Here is a 15,160-nt window from a genome sequence, read left to right on the forward strand (position 1 = left end):
CATGGCTTCCAGTAGGACCCCAACACAGGGTTCTCAAGCAAAACTGGCCTGGAGTAGCCAGGTGTGTCTTAAAACTTAAAGCAGGGGCCGGGCACCTGTAATCCCAGTGCTTTGGGAGGACAGGCAGGGGTATCACTTGAGGCCAGGAGTTCCAGACAAGCCTGGACAACACAGCAAGACCCCCATTTCTTTTTCTTTTCTTTTTTTTTTTGAGATGGAGTTTCACTCTTGTTGCCCAGGCTGGAGTGCAACAGCGTGATCTTGGCTCACTGTAACCTCCGCCTCCCAGGATCAAGCAATTCTCTTGTGTCTCAGCCTCCTGAGTAGTTGGGATTACAGGCGCCCATCACTACGCCTGGCTAATTTTTGGTATTTTTAGTAGAGACGGAGTTTCACCATGTTGGCCAGGCTGGTCTTGAACCCCCAACCTGACCTCAGGTGATCCACGTGCCTTGGCCTCCCAAAGTGTTGGGATTACAGGCGTGAGCCACTGTGCAAGACACCCCCGTTTCTTTTTTTTTTTTTTTTTTCTTCTTTGAGATGGAGTCTCGCTCTGTCACCCAGGCTGGAGTGCAGTGGCGTGATCTCGGCTCACTGCAAGCTCCGCCTCCTGGATTTCACACCATTCTCCCACCTCAGTCTCCGGGGTAGCTGGGACTACAGGCACCAGCCACAACGCCCGGCTAATTTTTTGTATTTTTAGTAGAGATGGGGTTTCACTGTGTTAGCCAGGATGGTCTCGATCTGACCTCGTGATCCGCTCACTTCAGCTTCCCAAAGTGCTGGGATTACAGGCGTGAGCCACCACGCCCGGCTAGACCCCCATTTCTATAAAATATTAAAATATTAGCCAGTTGTGGCAGTGTGCACAGTAGCCTCCCAGCTACTTTGGAGGCTGAGGTAGTAGGATTACTTGAGTCCAGGAGTTCAAGGCTGCAGTAAGCCGTGATTGTGCCACTGCACTCCAGGCTGGGCAACAGAGTAAGACCCTATCTCTGAAAAAAAACGAAAACAAAATCTTTAAAGCAGAGCCTTTCATTTTCTCTAAACTCACATGTTACCAACGACGGCTCTCTGGGCCCAAAGCAATAAGAACTCTAGTGTTGCTCTTATGAGTAAAGAAACAAAGAAGAAGAGTGAAGAAAGAGATTGGTTTCTTTTGTTTGTTTGAGATGGAGTCTTGCTCTGTGGCCCAGGTTGGAGTGCAGTGGTGTGATCTCGGCTCACTGCAAGCTCCGCCTCCCGAGTCCAAGCAATTCTCCTGTCTCAGCCTCCCGAGTTCAAGCAATTCTCCTGTCTCAGCCTCCCGAGTAGCTGGGATTACAGGCACCCGCCACCATGCCCAGCTAATTTTGTTGTATTTTTAGTAGAGACGGGGTTTCACCGTGTTAGCCAGGATGGTCTTGATGTCCTGACCTTGTGATCCACCCACCTTGGCCTCCCAAAGTGCTGGGATTACAGGCATGAGCCACCACGCCCAGCGGAGACTGGTTTCACTTTTATGAAATAAGAATTTTTTTGAACCGGGCACAGTGGCTCAAGCCTGTAATCCCAGCACTTTGGGAGGCCGAGACGGGTGGATCACGAGGTCAGGAGATCCAGACCATCCTGGCTAACACGGTGAAACCCCGTCTCTACTAAAAAAATACACACACACACACAAAAACTAGCTGGGCGAGGTGGCGGGCGCCTGTAGTCCCAGCTACACGAGGGGCTGAGGCAGGAGAACGGCGTAAACCTGGGAGGCGGAGCTTGCAGTGAGCTGAGATCCAGCCACTGCACTCCAACCTGGGCGACAGAGCAAGACTCCATCTCAAAAAAAAAAAAAAAAGGCCAGGCGCGGTGGCTCAAGCCTGTAATCCTAGCACTTTGGGAGGCCGAGACGGGCGGATCACAAGGTCAGGAGATCGAGACCACCCTGGCTAATACGGTGAAACCCCGTCTCTACTAAAGAATACAAAAAAAAAAAAAATAGCCGGGCGACGAGGCGGGCGCCTGTAGTCCCAGCTACTTGGGAGGCGGAGGCAGGAGAATGGCGTAAACCTGAGAGGCAGAGCTTGCAGTGAGCTGAGATCCGGCCACCGCACTCCAGCCTGGGCGACAAAGCCATACTCCGTCTCAAAAAAAAAAGAATTTTTTTTAAATATTTCATAATATATTTGTATATATTTTTTGTATAACCTTTATACATCTCTGATAATAATAAACGGCAAATGTGGTAGGCAGCCTTCTAAAACTATCCCAGTGACCCCAACTTCTTAAATATGCCCTGTTTACTTTGTTGCCCTTGAATCTGAGCTGGACCTAGTAATTTTCTTCTGATCTAGAATATGGCAAAGGGAGAGCATGCTCCTTTTTTTTTTTTTTGAGATGGAGTCTCGTTCTGTCAACCAGGCTGGAGTGCAGTGGCACGATCTTGGCTCACTGCAACCTCCGCCTCCCAGGTTCAAGTAATTCTCCTGCCTGAACTTCTCGAGTAGCTGGGATTACAGGTGTCTGCCACCATGCCTAGCTAATTTTTTAAATTTTAATAGAAACGAGGTTTTGCTGTGTTGGCCAGGCTGATCTCGAACTTCTGACCTCAGGTGATCCACCTGCCTCAGCCTCCCAAAGTGCTGGGATTACAGGCATGAGCCACTGCGCCTGGCTGCATGTTACTTTTGAAATTAAACTACGAAAGACTGTGATTCCTCTTGTTCCCATTCTCTCTTGCCCTTTCACTTGCTCATGCTGATAAAGGCAGCAGCCAAGTTGTGAGCTTCCTCGTGGACAGGCCTACATGGTAAGGAACCCGGGAAGGACCCAGGCCAACAGACTGTGCAGAGCCAAAGTTGTCAATCCAACAGCTTGTAAGGACCCAAAACCTGCCAATAACCTATTGAATAAGTTTGGAAGCAAATGCACCTCTGAGTGGAAACTGAAGATGACTGCAGCCACCGCCAGCACCTCGACCACAGCCTTGTGAGAAACTCAGAGCCAGAGTACATGGCTAAGCTGTAATAGATTCCTGACACACAGAAACCGTGAGATAAAAAATGAGTTAGGCCACTGATATGGTTTGGCTCTGTGTCCCCATCCAAACCTCCTGTTGAACTGTAATTCCCAGTGCTGGGAGAGGGACCTGGTGGGAGGTGATTGGATCATGGGGGCAGATCCCCGCTTGCTGTTCTCATGAAAGTGACTGAGTTCTCACGAGATCCGATGGTTTAAAAGTGTGTAACACGTCCCCCTCTGCTCTCTCTGCCATGGTAAGATGCACCTGCTTCCCCTTTGCCTTCCAACATGATTGTAAGTTTCCTGATGCCTCATCCATGCTTCCCGTACAGGCTGTGGAAGTGTGAGTCAACAAACCTCTTTTCTTCATAAATTACCATCTCAGGTAGTTCTTTATAGACTAATACAGCCACTAAACTTTGGGGGAATTTGTTTATGCAAGAAGGTAATCAATACAACAGGTGATTGTTCCAAGGGTCCAGGCACTGGGTCAGTTCTCTTCTTCTACTCAAAGATGGGAAGAAGAATACTCAATGTGACAAGTGTGAGCCTTTAATGCCTGTGACTCCTCCCCACAAGTAACTATGGCCTTCTGTATGTCCTGGAACATGGCATGGATTCCTTCCAGAGAAGCAGGAAGGGCATGGAGGGAGCTTCCCCTTCTACAACACCTGCTAGCCTGGGAGGCCCCCTTTCCTCTCCAATGTCTTCCTTTCCTCAAAATCCCCTTATTGCCCCTGAGCTGCTCAGTAATTGCCACCTTAGAATGCTCTTTCCCATGAGCTGGGCCAAGGAGTTCTACAGTCCAAAGGAAGTGATGGCCTGGGACAGTGTCTCATGCCTGTAATCCCAGCACTTGGGGAGGCTGAGGAGGGCAGATTGCTTGAGCTCAGGAGTTTGAGAATAGCCTGGAAAACATGGCAAAATCCCACCTCCACCAAAGAAAAGAAAAGAAGAAAATAAAAGAAAAGAATATAGCTGGGCATGATGGCGCATGCCTGTAATCCCAGCTACTAAGGAGGATGGATTGAGCCAGGAGGTTGAGGTTATGGTGAGCCATCATTGTGCCACTGCACTCCAGTCGGGGAGACAGAGCGAGACTCTGTCACAAACAAATAAACAAATAAAGTGATGCTTATTTTTGCTAGGTGTTGTGGCTCACGTCTGTAATCCCAGCACTTTAGGAGGCTGAGGTGGGCGGATCACTTGAGGTCAGGAGTCTGAGACCAGCCTGGCCAATGTGGCAAAACCCCATCTCTGCTAAAAACACAAAAATTAGCCAGGCGTGGTGGTGCATGCCTGTAGACCCAGCTACTTGGGAGGCTGAGACAGAAGAATCGCTTAAACCCAGGAGGCAGAGGTTGCAGTGAGCTGAGATCACACCACCGCACTCTAGCCTGGGTGACAGAGCAAGACTCCAACTCAAAGAAAAAAAAAAAGTGATGCCTATTTTTCATCACGTGGAAGGAAAAGTTAAGTGAATAGATACTTTTTCCCATTTTCCCACTTGCTACGGCTTATCTGCTGATGAGTAACAGACGGCCAAATGAATGAGCAAGGAGCAAAGAGTATTAGAAAAACACAGAAATGTGATTTCTTAAAATAGTTTATGTATTGGCCATGTGCAATGGCTCACGCCTGTAATCCCGCACTTTGGGAGGCTGAGGCAAGCAGATCACTTGGGAGTTCGACCTCAGGAGCCTGGCCAACATGGTGGAACCTCGTCTCTACTAATAATACAAAAAAAATTAGTCAGGCGTGGTTGCACGCACCTGTAGTCCCAGCTACTTGGGGGGCGGAGGCAGGAGAATCAGTTGAACCCAGAGGTTGCAGTGAGCTGAGATCGTTCCACTGCACTCCAGCCTGAGTGACAGAGTGAAACTGTGCCTCAAAAAATAAAAATAAAAGTAAACCCAAAAATAAACAAAAAAAAAGTTTATGTGTTTTTTGAGATGCAGTGACCTAGTTACACGCAATAGAGTGAGAAGAGGGAATGAAGACAGAGAGAAAGAAAACTGAGTTCCTGAGGTGGGATTAAATCTCCTGATGTTTCCTGGTTTCTACAGAGAGCACCAGAAGGTCCAGATCAGCAGGACAAGCATGAGAATCACAGTTGCCTCTAAGGGAGTGAGCTGATTCCTAAAATTTGACCCATGGATGGAATCTGGGGGAAGATTCCCCAAGGCCGAAGGTACTCCAGGCCACATCCCTGGCAAGTGGGGAGGAGGCACTGTGTAATGCATCCTGTCTGCTAACACTGGAAACCATCAAAGCTAACTGCTGAGCATCAGTGACATCCTCTCAGGACATGGTTGGCAAATTTTTGTTGTTTGTAAGAGCTGGAAATGTGGGTCACTGTGTCTGGTACAGCCCTGTCAGTGGGGGTGAGGCAGGATGACAAAGGGAATCTAATTCTTACTATGGAATCTCTCCATTCTCATATCATCCTGGATAATCGTATTCTGGGGGATGTTGGAGTCAAGAGTCTAGGAGACAAAGAGGTCATAGAATGGAGATTTTGTAGTTAAGGAGCTTAGAGACAGGACTCTTAGGCATAGAGTGTAACTTGTGGAATTAGAAGGCATGCTCCATACTACCTGTATCAGTTCATTTTCACACTGTTACAAAGAACTACCTGAGACTGACTATTTATTTATTTATTTATTTATTTATTTTTGAGATGGAGTCTTGCTCTGTCACCAGGCTGGAGTGCAGTGGCACGATCTTGGCTTACTGCAACCTCCGCCTCCTGGGTACAAGCAATTCCCCTGCTTCAGCCTCCTGAGTGGCTGGGACCACAGGTGCGTGCCACCACACCTGGCTAATTTTTTTGCATTTTAGTAGAGATGGGGTTTCACCATGTTGACCAGATGGTCTTGATCTCCTGACCTTGTGATCCACCCTTCTCGGCCTCCCAAAGTGCTGGGATTACAGGTGTGAGCCACCATGCCCAGCCCAGACTGAGTAATTTATAAAGAAGAGAGGTTTAATTGAGTCACAGTTCTGCATGGCTAGGGAGGCCTTGGGAAACTTACAATCATAACGGAAGGTAAAGGAGAAGCAAGCACCTTCTTCACAAGGCGGCAGTAGAGCGAGAGCGAGGGGGGATATGCCACACTTTTAAACCATCAGATCTCATGAGAATTCACTCAGTATCACCAGAACAGCATGGGGGAACCTGTCCCCATGATCCAATCGCCTCCCACCAGGTCCCTCCTTCGACACGTGGGGATTACAATTTGAGATGAGATTTGAGCGAGGACACAGAGCTAAACCATATCACTACCCAAAGCAATCTACAGATTCAATGCAGTTATTATCAAAATACCACTGACACTCTTCACAGAAATAGAAAAACACTAAAATTTGCATAGAATCACAAAAGACCCCAAATAACCAAAGCCATCCTGAGCAAAAGGAACAAAATTGAAGGTATCACATTACTAGACTTCAAAATATACTACAAAGCCATAGTAACAGCATAGTACTGGCATAAAAACAGACATGTAAACCAATGGAACCAAATAGAGAACCTAGAAATTAATTAATGTGTTTGGAGTAAGTACCCCAAAATCTGGCCATAAATGGCCCCAAAACTGGCTGTAAACAAAATATCTGCAGCACTGTAACATGTCCATAATGGCCCTAATGCCCAAGCTGGAAGGTTGTGGGTTTACGGGAATGAGGGCAAGGAACACCTGGCCCACCCAGGGCGGAAAACCCGTTGAAGGCATTCTTAAGCCACAGACAAAAGCATGAGCAATCTGTGTCTTAAGGGCATGTTCCTGTTGCAATTAATTCAGCCCATCCCTTCGTTTCCCATAAGGTTATGGGATACTTTTAGTTAATTTAACATCTATAGAAACAATGCTAATGACTGGTTTGCTGTTAATAAATATGTGGGTAAATCTCTGTTCGAAACTCTCAGCTCTAAAGGCTGTGAGACCCCTGATTCCCCACTTCACACCTCTATATTTCTGTGTGTGTGTCTTTAATTCCTGTAGCACCACTGGGTTAGGGTCTCCCCGACCGAGCTGGTCTCGGCAATTGGTGTCCATCGTGGGGGCTCGAATCCAGGTCGAAGGGTCCCCGGAGAGATGGTTGGAACGGAACACTAGCTGGGGGACACCCGAGGACTCTTAAAGCAATCCTCGTGGTAAGGAGGGGAGCTCGGAAGCATCAGGGTAACAGTGGGGCAAGTTTGGGGTCTGGTTTGTTCCACCTTGGAACTTTTTCACACTGATGAAGAGGAGGAACAACAGTATACTGAAGTATGGCCGGGCGCGGTGGCTCAAGCCTGTAATCCCAGCACTTTGGGAGGTCGAGACAGGCGGATCACGAGGTCAGGAGATCGAGACCATCCTGGCTAACACAGTGAAACCCTGTCTCTACTAAAAAAATGCAAAAAAAAAAAAAAAACTAGCCGGGCGAGGTGGCGGGCGCCTGTAGTCCCAGCTACTCGGGAGGCTGAGGCAGGAGAATGGCGTCAACCCGGGAGGTGGAGCTTGCAGTGAGCCGAGATCCGGCCACTGCACTCCAGCCTGGGCAACAGAGCGAGACTCCGTCTCAAAAAAAAAAAAAAAAAAAGAGTATACTGAAGTCACAGAAGAGGTTACAGAGCATGTTTATTTGCCAGCTGAAGGTAAAGAGGCAAAGGAAGGAGAGGTTCATCCCTACCCTTCTGCACCCCCATTATTTTGAAGAAAATGACCGCCCAGATCTTTCTTTTCCGGAGGACACTGGGTGAAAAGTAGTTGCCCCAGCGACTGTTAGAGCAGCACCTCGAGTGACTGCTGTTAGTTCTTTTCAGGCAGGAATTCAGCAAGCTAGGCGAGAGGGTGATTTAGAGGCTTGGCAGTTAGTTCCCTGTTAGAATACACCCCCCAGATCAAGAGGGAAATGTTACAGCTACTTTGCACCTTTTCCTTTTAAATTACTCGAAGAATTAAAGCAAGCAATGTCAGTATGGACCAGGTTCTTCTTTTGTAATTGCCTGCCCCTCCACACCTGTAGGCATTTCTCGTCAGGTGGAACGACAGACTTGAGAAAGAGACACAGAGACAAAGTATAGAGAAAGAAAAGTGGGCCCAGGGAACCAGCGCTCAGCGTACAGAGGACCTGCGCCGGCCCCGGTCTCTGAGTTCCCTCAGTATTTATTGACCATTATCTTTACCATCTTGGAGAGGGGGAAGTGGCAGGACAATAGGGTCACAGTAGGGAGAAGGTCAGCAAGAAGACATATGAATAAAGATCTGTGTCATGAATAAGTTTAAGGAAAAGTGCTGTGCTTTGATGTGCATACATGCAAACATCTCCATAAACATTTTCAGGGCATAAAGAGCAGCACTGCCGCTAGCATGTCCCACTTCCAGCCCTAAGGCGGTTTTCTCCTATCTCAGTAAATAGAACATACAATCAGGTTTTACACCACGACATTCCATTGCCCAGGGATGGGCAGGAGACAGATGCCTTCCTCTATCTCAACTGCAAAGAAGCCTTCCTTCCTCTTTTACGAATCCTCTTCAGCACAGACCCATCCGTCTTTCCCTTCCCACGAGGCCATATTTCAGACTATCACATGGGGAGAAACCTTGGACAATACCTGGCTTTGCTAGGCAGCGGCCTTCTGCAGTGTTTATGTCCCTGGGTACTTGAGATTAGAGAATGGTGATGACGTTTAACAAGCATGCTGCCTTCAGGCACTTGTTTAACAAAGCACATCCTGCACAACCCCAAATCCATTAAACCTTGAGTAGCCACAGCCCATGTCTCTGCAAGGACAGGGTTGGGCGTAGGGTTACAGATTAACAGTATGTCAAGGCAGAAGAATTTCTCTTAGTACAGAACAAAATGGAGTCTCTTATGTCTACTTCTTTCTACATAGACACAGTAACAGTCTGATCTCTTTCTTTTCTCCACAGGACTGTTAAAGAATGTTACTGTTTCCGGTCAAATGATTCCTACTGACTGGGACGCTCTTACTCGAGCTTGTCTAACTCCTGCTCAGTTCTTACAATTTAAAACTTGGTGGCCAGATGAAGCTTCCATTCAGGCTGCTCTCAATGCCCAGGCCCAACCTCAAATTAATATAACTGCAGACGAACTTTTGGGGGTTGGCGGCTGGGCTGGTTTAGATGCACAACTGGTCATGCAGGATGATGCCATAGAACAGCTTAGAGGAGCGTGCATTAGAGCTTGGGAAAAAATCACTTCAGGTGGGGAAAAATACCCTTCCTTTAGTGCTACAAAACAGGGACCAAGAGAACCATATGTTGATTTTATAGCTCGGTTACAGAAGTCTCTTAAAAAGATGATTGCAGATTCAGCTGCTCAGGATATAGTGTTGCAGTTACTAGCTTCCGACAATGCTAATCCTGATTGCCAGGCTGCTCTGTGACCTATCAGAGGGAAAGCACATTTAGTTGATTATGTCAAGGACTGTGATGGTATTGGAGGTAATCTGCATAAAGCTACCTTATTGGCACAGGCAATGGCAGGACTGAGAGTGGATAAAGGAAATACTCCATTTCCTGGAGCTTGTTTTAACTATGGGACACGTGGTCATACTAAAAAAGAATGTAGAAAAAATCAGCAAGTCAGGCTGCCAGATAGGGGAAAAAAGAAAACTGCTGATCCTGAAATATGTCCAAAACGTAAAAAAGGAAAACACGGGGCTAGTCAGTGTCACTTTTGATAAAAGTGGGAACTTTCATCACTTTTGATAAAGAAGGGAACCCAATTTTGGGAATGAGCCATGAGGGGCCCGTCCCAGGCCCCGTTCTAAACTGGGGCATTTCCAGCTCAGGCCATTCCCTCACCCCTGTACAATGTGTGTCCCCCGTCACAGCCGGTAGTGCCACAGTAGATTTTTGCTGCACAAAAGTTGTGAGCCTTCTGCCTGGGGAACCCCTGCAAAAGGTCCCAACAGGAAGTCTGTGGATCCTTGCCAGCAGGGACAATAGGGTTACTTTTAGGAAGGTCTAGTTTAAGTTTAAAAGGCGTACAAATACGTACAGGAGTCATCGATTCAGATTATAATGGGGAAATTCAAATTGTTATATCTACTTCTGTTCCCTGGAAAGCTGAGCCAGGAAAGTGCATAGCACAGCTCCTGATTGTGCCGTATGTGGGAATGGGAAAAAGTGAATCGACCTACATGTCCAACAGCAGATGAATGGGTAAAGAAAATGTGGTATAGGGCCAGGTACAGTGGTTCATACCTGTAATCCCAGCTCTTTGGGAGGCAGAGGCAGGAAGATCCCTTGAAGCTAAGAGTTTGAGACCAGGCTAGGCTTGGTGGCTCATGCCTGTAATCCCAGTGATACAGCTCCGATGACTGAAGAAACACCAGGGTTCTTTGTCTCTTGCTGATTAGATAAACAACACGGACACACGTGGAGTGGTTTCAAAGGGCGGAAAGTTTAACAGGCAAGAAAGAAGAAAACGGCTCCCCCATAAAGAGGGAGCGGGGCTCCAAACAGACAAACCCCGGGTGCCACGGAAAACTAGTCCTTTATATTGGGAGGCTGGAGGAGGCAGTGTCTGATGTGCATAGGGCCCAGGGGATTGGTTTGATCAGGTGTGTCATTCACAGAGCCTGCGAAAAACCTGGCCCTCCCACCCTAGCCTTTTAATATGCAACTGCAGGTCTCCGGGATGTCCTGCATTCTTAGAGTCATCTGGAGGTGGTCACGACAGCTGGCGCACTTTGGGACAAGGAGAAGAGGGCAGGAATCACCACATTGGATGGACCCAGTTTCTAACCGCTTGTGTTTGCGTATCAAAGCTTGCAGGCCTGGCTTTTCAGGCTGTTTTCTGTTAGCAGAGAAACGTTGCGGCCGGGCGCAGTGGTTCACCCCTGTAATCCCAGAGCTTTGGAAGGTCAAGGCAGACAGGGTGGACCACGAGGTCAGGAGTTCGAGACCAGCCTGGCCAACATGGTGAAACCCAGTCTCTACTTAAAATACAAAACATTAGCCGGGCTGGTGGCAGGCACCTGTCATCCCAGCTAAACGGGAGGCTGAGGCAGGAGGGAGAATAGCTTGAAGTGGGGGGTGGAGACCGCACCACTGCACTTTAGCCTGGGCAACTGAGTGAATCTCAAAAAAACCCTGAAATGTTTGGGGGAGTTTATTTTTTTATTGAGACGGAGTCTTGCTCTGTTGCCCAGGCTGGAGTGCAGTGGCCGGATCTCAGCTCACTGCAAGCTCCGCCTCCCGGGTTTACGCCATTCTCCTGCCTCAGCCTCCCGGGGAGTTGCTTTTATTAAAAGAAAAAGCTTTACTGAGAATTCCTTACCCTTACTATCTGCCTAAAATAATTTCTTAATAACTCCTTACCCTTACTATCTGCCTAAAATAATTTCTTAATAACTCCTATATTACCAGCACTTTGCTAGGCCGAGGTGGCCGGATCACCTGAGGTCAGGAGTTTGAGACCAGCCTGGCCAACAAGGTGAAACCCCGTCTCTACTAAAAATACAAAAATTAGCCAGGCGTGGTGGCAGGCGCCTGTAATCCCAGCTACTCAGGAGACTGGGGCAGGAGAATCTCTTGAACTCAGGAGGTAGAGGTTGTAGTGACCCGAAATCGTGCCACCGCACTCCAGCCTGGGCGACGGAGCCAGACTGTCTCAAAAAAAGAAAAAAACAAAAAAAAACAAAGAAAGTTTAAGACCAGCCTGTGCAACATGTTCCATCTGTACAAAAAATAAAAAATAAAATAAAATAATTAAAGAAAAAAACAAGTTCCCTTCTGACCGTGGCGCAGATGCCCTGGTAGCCCGCTGCTTTCCCACGCGGCCTCTCTGCCCCACTTCGGGCTGGCTGCTGTCAGCTCCCTGAGCTGAGGTGCGGTGCAGGCTGAGCCACTACCTGAGCCGCTGCTCCACGTCCTGGGCCTTAGCTTCCCGCTGCAGACCTGCCAGCCGAGTCTTCTCTGCCCTCCCAGTCTCATGAAGTCGCTGGTGGTGTTTGTCCACGGCGGTCCCGGCGCACAGGCATCCTTGAGAAAGATGACTGCACACACCTTTCTGCAGGAGAGTTGCTTCATGATGAAAGGAAGAGCCCAGATTCACAGTATGGTGAACTCACTGAAAATTACATTAAAGAAAGAAACATGGGACCAGTGGAGATAACCATCAGTTTATGACAATGGCTGTCAGTGCTCAAAAGAGTACATCCTTGATGGATGGGTTTCCAAGAAGTCAAGACAACCTTCAAGGTTGGAACCATAGGCCGGGCATGGTGGCTCACGCCTATAATCCCAGCACTTTGGGAGACGGAGGTGGGTGGATCAGCTGAGGTCAGGAGTTCATGACCACCCCGTCCAACATGATGAAACACCGTCTCTACTAAAAATTCAAAAAACTAGCCGGGCCTGGTGGCGTGCGCCTCGAATCCCAGCTACTCGGGAGGCTGAGGCAGAAGAATCTCTTGAATCCGGGAGGTGGACGTTGCAGGGAGTCGAGACCCCACCACTGCACTCCAGCCTGGGTAACAAGAGCGAGGCTCCATCTCAAAACACACACACACACACACATACACACGCGTGCGCGCGCACAAAAACAAAGTTGGAACAAGACAATGGATGGGAAGGCAGACAGATGTATCTTTCATTCTGTGTGTGTGTGTGTGTGTGTGTGTGTGTATATATATATATATATATACTGTAATAATATGATCTATATGGAATGATGTCCTGAGAGAGGAAAGAGTAGCGGTAGGAGTGATGACAACAGAGAAAGCTTGGGAAAGAGAACTGAGCCATCTTCAGACAACAAAGCCAGTTATTGACTTATATAAAGAAATGGGGAAAGTAAAGAAAATAAATGCTTCTCAATCTGTTAAGTTTTTGAAGTTGTGAAGATTTTTGACAAGGAAAACTAATTCTCAACCTGAAAGCATCCTTGAAATTTTGCTTGAATATTGCTTTGATAGCTGCTATCGCGACCCCCTTTTAAGGCAATTTTAATCTTTCATAACTACATCTCAATTAGTGGCTGGAAAGTATATGGTAAGACAAATTAATTTTTTAAAGTTTTTTTTTGGTCACAGGAGAGACAGTAAATTAAGAGACATAACTTCTTCATCTTAGTTACAGTGCTCACTAAACAAGCTAGTTTTTTTTTTGTTTTAACTCAAAAAGACTATCCCTTTTATAGTTTGTGCCTTCTATGAGCGAGTCTCCCTCTGTCGCCCAGGCTGGAGTGCAGTGGCCGGATCTCAGCTCACTGCAAGCTCCACCTCCCGGGTTCCAGCCATTCTCCTGCCTCAGCCTCCCGAGTAGCTGGGACTACAGGCGCCCGCCACGTTTTTTTGTATTTTTTAGTAGAGACGGGGTTTCACCGTGTTAGCCAGGATGGTCTCGATCTCCTGACCTCGTGATCCGCCCGTCTCGGCCTCCCAAAGTGCTGGGATTACAGGCTTGAGCCACCGCGCCCGGCGCAAAACTTTTCAGTATGCTTGTAATTTAGTAATTACAACATGTTAGGATTTAGGGATACCCACTTCCTCCTTTTCTTGCAAGTTTTAAATTTCCAACCTTAGGTGAATTTGTGGACCAGATTTCAAAGGAAATTTTTGTGGAGTCAGTTCTTGCACACAATGTGTTTAGTAAACAAACTCGAAGTGGATTCTTAGCAGTGTTTTAGTACATATCAAATAACTAACCATTTCCTATAGAAAAGTAAGAAAACATAGGCTGTGTTTTATTACAAGTTGTACAATGTTATATGACAGGGCATATTCTTTGCTTCCAAGTTTTGGGTTGGAGGCACTAGGGGTTCAGAGCCTGGCAGAATTGGCAGCTTTATTCTGACATAATCTAAGGGTATGGGGCAAGGATCACATCTAAGGCTTGTGTTCCTCATCCTCTATTATATGGTGTTATTCATGATTCAACTGATCTTAACAAAATTCCTAGCACTGGAACCTTGAAATGCATGTGGCTAGATTTATGCTAAAATGATTCAGTTAGCATTTTAGTAACACTTCAAATGTTTTTTTGTTTGTTTTCTAGACCAAACACAAGGTTAGGATTAATTAGAAGAAGCAATCTAGTTAAATTTCCCATTTGTGTTTTATTTTCTTGAATACTTTTTTTATAGTTGTTTAAAAAAATGAAAAATCATTGCACTTTGGTCAGAAGAATAATAAATATCTTATAAATGTTTGATTCCTTTCCTTGCTATTTGTATTCAGTCTATTGTTTTGGCATCATGTTGAAGCACTGAAAGACAGACAATCTTTAAAAGGCTAAAAAAAAAAAAAAAAAAAAAAGCCAGGTGTGGTGGTGTGCACTCATAGTCCTAGCCTTGGGAGGCTGAGGAAGGAGGATCACTTGAGCCCAGAAGGCCAAGGCTGCAGTAAGTTATGATCATGCCACTGCACTCCAGCTTGGGCAACAGAGTGAGACCCTGTCTTCAAAAAGAAAAAAAAAAGTGATTTGCAGTTGTAAAAACTGAAGATTTCAAATAGGAAGTAGAAAACTAACTTCACCCTCTCCAAGTAACCTGTGCCACTTCCAGGCACTTTTCCCTATAGTGGCTGCTGTAGCACGACTTGTTCAGCTTTTCTTTCATCTCCTTCTGGTGTCCCTTCCTGCACTGCGGGGCAGGAAAGCTAAACACTACAGTGGTAGACCTAGGTGTGACTGCTGATCACAGGCACTCCCTAAAGCCTAATCTTCATGGAGGTAAGGGAGGGCAGTGGCATTTGTAGGAGGCATACTGTTTTTGTTTTGTTTTTGGCTAGGGAAGACGCAGGCAATACTTTTTTTTTTTTTTTTTTTTAGAGACAGGGTGTTGCCCAGGCTGGAGTGCAGTGCTATGATCATAGCTCACTGTAACTCCAAACTCCTAGGTTTAAGTGATCCTCCCACCTCAGCCTCCTGAGTAGCTGGGACTATGAGGTGCACACCACCACACTCAGCTAATTTTTTTTTTTTTTCCTTGAGACGGAATCTCGCTCTGTTGCCCAGGCTGGAGTGCAGTGGCGCCATCTTGGCTCACTGCAAGCTCCGCCTCCTGAGTTCACGCCATTCTCCTGCCTCAGCCTCCCGAGTAGCTGGGACTACAGGTGCCCGCCACCGTGCCCAGCTAATTTTTTGTATATTTTTAGTAGAGACGGGGTTTCACCGTGTTAGCCAGGATGGTCTTGATCTCCTGA

The 15,160-nt window shown here is 47.0% G+C and overlaps 1 pseudogene; it reads left to right on the top strand.

Annotated features, from left to right (window-relative positions):
- The first annotated feature begins 5,339 nt into the window (after positions 1–5,339).
- Positions 5,340–12,880, top strand: LOC117088526 (annotated as a pseudogene).
- The last annotated feature ends 2,280 nt before the right edge of the window (positions 12,881–15,160 follow it).

This window comes from Trachypithecus francoisi, unplaced genomic scaffold (genome assembly GCF_009764315.1).
Source record: "Trachypithecus francoisi isolate TF-2019V2 unplaced genomic scaffold, Tfra_2.0 Lachesis_group10, whole genome shotgun sequence".
Classification (NCBI taxonomy): domain Eukaryota; kingdom Metazoa; phylum Chordata; class Mammalia; order Primates; family Cercopithecidae; genus Trachypithecus; species Trachypithecus francoisi.